Genomic DNA, 6,214 nt, shown 5'->3' with positions numbered 1-6,214 from the left:
CGAGGCTTGTTACAGTCTATTCCTGTAATTACTGAGCCCTTTTCCAGAGTAGGAGTGGACATCCTCGGGCCTATCTCCAGAGTTACAAAAAGGGGGAATAAGTTTATTTTATGCCTCGTGGATTATGCTACGCGCTATCCAGAAGCAATACCTCTAAAGGACATTGACTCAAAGACTGTAGCAAAAGCCCTCATGTCGGTGTTCCTAAGGCTGGGATTCCCCAAAGAAATTATAACAGATTTAGGGACATCCTTCACGTCCAAGACCATGGAAGAGCTTTTAACTCTTTGTGGGATTAAGCATGTTAAAACTACGGCTTATCATCCACAGTCGAATGGCTTGACGGAGAAATTTAATTCGACCCTGAGCCGGATGCTAAAAACCTATTCCATCAATCATCCTAACGACTGGGATGAGAGGCTGCAACACTTCCTATTTGGTTATCGCGAAGTGCCGCAGGAGAGCACAGGGTTCAGTCCTTTTGAACTCCTATTTGGACGACAGCCACGAGGACCCCTAGACTTGATGAAAGCAGCGTGGTCAGGGGAGGAGCAGATCGACAGCCCTGATGTTGTGACGTATCTACAGGAGCTGCAGAGCGACCTTCAAGAGCTACGGGAGCAAGCTGCTCACAACTTGCAGCAGGCACAGCGTCGACAGAAGCAGTGGTATGATGCACACGCAAGAGACAGATCTTTCCAGCCCGGTGACAGTGTGCTCGTGTTAAGAACAAGACGTCGAAAGAAGTTGGAGATGTCGTGAGACGGTCCCTTCAAAGTGGTCGAGAGGATATCGGCGGTGAACTATTTGGTAGAGTTAGATGGGGAAGGGAACCGATGTAAGAATTTTCATGTAAATTTACTTAAGCCTTATTTTGACAGAAATAAGTTGGTGTTGCAAGTAAAGGGGAAGGTGACCCAAGGAATTCATTTAACTGGATGGGGAGAGCTAAGTAAGGGCACAACTCTAGCAGAGGTGTCATTCGATGAAAGTCTGACCCCAGAGCAAAAGGAGCAGTTAAAATTAGTCCTTGCTCAGATCTTCTCAAACATCCCAGGGAGGACCAACCTAGCAACTCATAAAATAGATACGGGGGAAGCAAGACCCATAGCTACCCCCCCTTACAGAGTGACGGGGGAGCACGCCGACTTGGTCTCTTCAGAGATCAGGGAGATGCTTGCACTGGGATTGATTGAGCCCTCTTACAGCCCCTGGTCATCGCCCCTGCTCTTGGTCAGGAAGCCAGACAATACCTTTCGTCCCTGTGTAGACTTCAGAAAGTTGAACCAGGTGACCGTGCCGGACGTTTACCCCATGCCACGGGTGGACGACTTGGTTGAGACCATAGGAAAAGCGAATTATATATCTACACTGGACTTAACAAAAGGGTACTGGCAAGTGGAGATGGATCCCTTAGATAAGCCCAAAACCGCTTTCATCACTAGAGATGGGTTATTTGAATTTAAAGTGCTGCCTTTTGGGTTAAAGAACGCGGCAGCCACGTTCCAGCGACTCATCGATAGGATGCTAAGGGGTCTGAATACGTTCGCCCTTGCTTACATTGACGACATAGCGGTATTTAGCCCATCGTGGAGAGATCACTTACAACACCTAAGTGTGGTTTTCCAAAGGATAAAAGCGGCAGGTTTAACAGTAAAAGCGGCTAAGTGTCAGATGGGGAAAAGACAGGTTAAATACTTAGGCCATGTTCTCGGAGGGGGAGTGATCAGGCCAGATACTAACAAAGTGGAAGCCATCAGAAGCTGGCCGGCTCCCAAAACTAAGAAGCAGGTGCGTGCCTTTATAGGAGCTATAGGTTATTATAGGCGTTTTATCCCCCAGTTCAGCACTCACGCGGCTGTGTTGAGTGACTGTACGAAGAAAAGCCGCCCGGACAAGATTATCTGGACATCACAGTGTCAACAAGCTTTTGAACTTTTAAAGGCTGCTCTGATGACAGAGCCCATTTTAAAAGCACCTGATTTCTTTTGCCCTTTTAATTTAATGACGGACGCTTCAGGTGTTGGTTTAGGTGCAGTGCTGGCACAGGAGGGAGAAGGAGGGTTTTTACACCCAGTATTATATATCAGCCGGAAGCTATTGGAGAGGGAAAAGCACCTCTCCACCATAGAACTCGAATGCCTAGCGATTTTGTGGTCCGTAGGTAAACTGAAGCCTTACCTGTGGGGCCGAAAGTTTACCCTATATACCGATCACTCACCGCTGAAATGGCTAAACCAAATGAAGGGTAACAACAGCAAGTTAATCAGGTGGAGCATGCAGTTACAGGATTACACTTTTGATGTCAAACACATAAGTGGGAAGGAAAACATCATAGCGGACGCCTTATCCAGGTATTTTTGAGAGGTATAGGATGGTGCAAATTACTATATGAAACGGTAATAACCCTAGCAGAACATTTGTGCTTAGGCATTATAGTCTGACACATGCCAAACATGGTTTATCTGTGTACAAGTTTATGAGATGTTAATTTAGTTGACTTTGTAATATGAATGTTATAGAATGCATTGAAGTATTTTTAACCCCAAGCCCATTGCTTTGGCATTGCTCTAGTTAGTTAAGAGCAAGCCGACGCAATGTCTTTGTGGTGGGGGAGATATGTGACAAATTGAAGCACTTTTAAAATGTTTATTTCTGCCCGGCTGGCAAAGAGTTAACCCACCTCCAGCCTGACTGGCATAGAACTCTGATGGGGGCGGGACTGTGCCAGGTTTGAAAGGAGGGAGAGTCGGTTTTGGTCAGTGAGGAGGGAGAGGGAGGAAGGTGTGGTGTGGTGTTATGAGGTGGCTTGTATGAAGACAGTTAAGAGGCTAGGAAAACTTAAAGTTGAATGTTTGACTGAGTTTATTTTGCACAACTGGAACAAAGCTAATTAATAAATGACACGTTAAAGAATCACTTATGTTTTTAACACAATAAAACTTCATCTCTGTTTTTGCCAACAAGAGGTCCGTCTGTATTTTTCCAGCGAGGTACCAGGACTCACAGCCGTGGTGACTCAAGAGAGGGCAAAACTCACCTCAGGCAGGGAGGTGGTGGTTTGTGTCCTGAAGTTACACGGAGGAGGCTTAGAAGGGTAACTTGAGGTGCCAAGAAGTTGCCAGAGTGCATAGGGCTAACTTCTACAGTGGGGGAATCCAACTGAGGGAGACCCTTTACTGGAGGCAAGAGGTTATTCCTGGGGGGACAGCCTAGAGTTTCTTAAGGTACCAGGCCACGCAAGCTGGAAGGCTCTCCTTACTTAGAAACCCATTAGTAAAAGGGGTTTATTTTTGAGGCGGTAGGACCAGAGGGTGGGTGTTTTCCCCTCTGGATTCCTGTGTCGCAGGGATAGTAAGGTAGAGTGGGACCTGGGTCGTCACAGCATCCAACATGTGCTGACAGCACCATTTCACCCCACCAGCAATGGGCAGGCAGAAAGAATGGTGAGATCGGCAAAAGAGGCGCTTGCGCGCCTGAACCAGGGGGACTGGCATGAGCGGGTCACCGAGTACTTGCTCGTGCAGCACATCACCCCTCATGCGGCCACAGGGCGGAGTCCGGCTGAACTGCTGATGGGCCGTCGCCTTCGATCTCCACTCGATCGACTACACCCGGATTTTGGTGTGGCCAAACCCCCGGGCTGTGCCAACGCACCACAGTCTTTCATTCCGGGGGATTGGGTTTTTGCCCGGAACTTTGTGGGAGACATTCCTTGGGTGCCGGCCACGGTAGTGGGAGTCACTGGACCCCGCTCATACCAGGTGGCACTTGAAGACGGACACTTATGGCGCCGACACATTGACCAGCTGAGGCGCAGGGTTGGGAATTTGGACACGGCTACAGTGCCCCCAACTGCACCCCCAGCTCCAGAGCAAGCTCTAACAGAAGGCGAGGCTCGATCTACACCTCCCTCACAAGCTGCGGACGTGGATCCTAGACAAGCCACGTCAGAGGTTCAGCAGGGCCCCCCAGAGACTAGAGCCACTGCTGTGCCTGACCATCCACCGAGTCCGCACATGGCGGTTCCTTCGGCAGTCGCGGAGACAGGAAACTTGGACTCACCACCAACATCGGTGGCGCCACAGGCTCAGCAGGAATCGGCCAACCCCCTGGACACTGGTACTGGCCCTCGGTGTTCCACCAGGGTCACCAAGCGGCCATCCTACTTACGGGACTATGTCAGTAACTGCACTTGAAACGTTGCATTGTAAATAGAAGCTATGTACCTTGAAACTGTTATGCCCTTGTACCTAATTGAAACCATTACGAATGTAACTAATACCTTTTCTCGGTGGGGAGGGGTGTTATGTGTTAGTGTATATAGTTTTCCCTCAGGTCCTCAGGTCCTTGTCAGTTGTTTTAGGAGGGAACTTTAGGAGGGAACTTTGAATTATGTTTGATACATTGAGCCAGCCTCTATAAAAGCAGGCCGGCTCAGCAATGCAGTTCTGTTCCAGCTTCCAAATAAAGAGCTTCTTTTGGAGAGATTCCTGTGTCGTCTGCTATGCTTACCCACTATTTAATACAACCAATAGAAACACCAAACATCTAGCCAGAATTAAGTCTGGCTTAGTAACATGGTGTTTTAATAAATAAACTGGCTACTTCTGGAAATATTATGCCTCTCAGGAGCAATTTATTGTAGTATCTCAGCCAATACAATTCTATCTTTTATATAAAAGTTCTTCTTTTGGGGGGGTTCAGTGCAGGGGGTGGGGGATGTGAACAAAAATCCCGACCCTGGTCTACCAAGCAATTAATGTTTCAGTATAAAATAGAAGGAACAACCCGAACACACACACACACACACACACACACACACACACACACACACACACCTTACAATACAACACAGGAAAGCAATAATCCCCCCATGATGTTCCTTGTTCATTCTTTCTCTTTTACCCTCAGCCAATTGTTTTCAGAGTCAGAGGGACACAACGATGGCTGAACTAGGGAGAAACTTCCAGAAAAGTTTTTAGTCTTCCTGCAGACTTCACATGTATCATTCTATTTAAAGTGATTTGATTTCCCCCCTTCCCCCCAAAATATAAAAATATATACATTTATCCAGGAGTTTCCCATTGCCTCAATATAGCCCCCTCTGAGGTTAGAGGTAAGTGGGATCTTCCAAGAAAGAAGGTTGCAAATCTTGCCTCACATCAGCCTCCTTCCTTCCCTTCCTGGCGAAATCTCTCAGCCTCGCCAGTTGCCTAAAAGTCTGTTCCTGGAAACCCATTAAAAACCACCAGCTGTTAATGTGGTCTTTCCCCAGCCTATCGTCCCTCAGTTGCTGTTGACTGTGACAACCATCTTCCCTAACCATTGGCCATGAAGGCTGGAGCTGTGATCCAAACCATCTGGAAGAGGTCTAAACACATCACATGGACTGGTCTTCCCATTTTCCATTTGGTGAGAAAAGCATTCAAACCATTATCATATCTCTTTATGGCTTCAAGTCATGGCTTTCTCCAAAGAATCCTGGGAGTTGCAGTTCGCTAAAGGTGCCAATAGTTGTTAGGAGACTCCCTGTTCCCCCCCAACAGAGCCACAATTCCCAGAATTCAGTGGGAAGTGGGATAAACAGTTAAGCCACTCTGGAATTGTAGCTCTGGGAGGGGAGCAGGGGTCCCTAACAACTCCAGCATGCTTAATGAACTATGAATCCAATTATTCTTTGGAAGAAGCCATGACTGAAGTCATAAAGTGATACGATACTGCTTTAAAAGTATAGAGCAGATGGGACCTAAATCTATTTCCCTGTGTGAAACAGCTTGCAGATCAGCAGTTTGACACCAAGGAAGTGTAACAGTTATTATACCTAAGGACCGCACTGTCAAAACTAGGAAGGGGTTATGGAAGCCAAGTGTTTGCCTCCAGTAAAAATTGGGTGCTGGAAGGGTGTGGAATCTCTTCTAAGCTGAGGGAGGGGGATATATACCCCATATATCAATGGTTCCCAATTAGCTGCAGACCCCCTTGTTTTCAAAAGCCAAGCCATGGACCCCCTACTTTTGAAAATTTTGATATCTCTTATGGTAGTTTTTGTTATGAAAATAGTGCCACAGACACCCTGGGGTCTGTGGAACACCAACTGGGAGCCACTGCCATAAATGCATCTGGGTGATTTCTTGGAGAACGGCTGGCGGCGGAGACAATGATTGGCTTTCCACAGCTGAGAACAAGGTGTGCAAAAGCTAACCGTTCACAT

This window comes from Zootoca vivipara, chromosome Z (genome assembly GCF_963506605.1).
Source record: "Zootoca vivipara chromosome Z, rZooViv1.1, whole genome shotgun sequence".
NCBI classification, from domain to species: Eukaryota; Metazoa; Chordata; class Lepidosauria; order Squamata; family Lacertidae; genus Zootoca; species Zootoca vivipara.
This window is presented reverse-complemented; position numbering follows the sequence as displayed.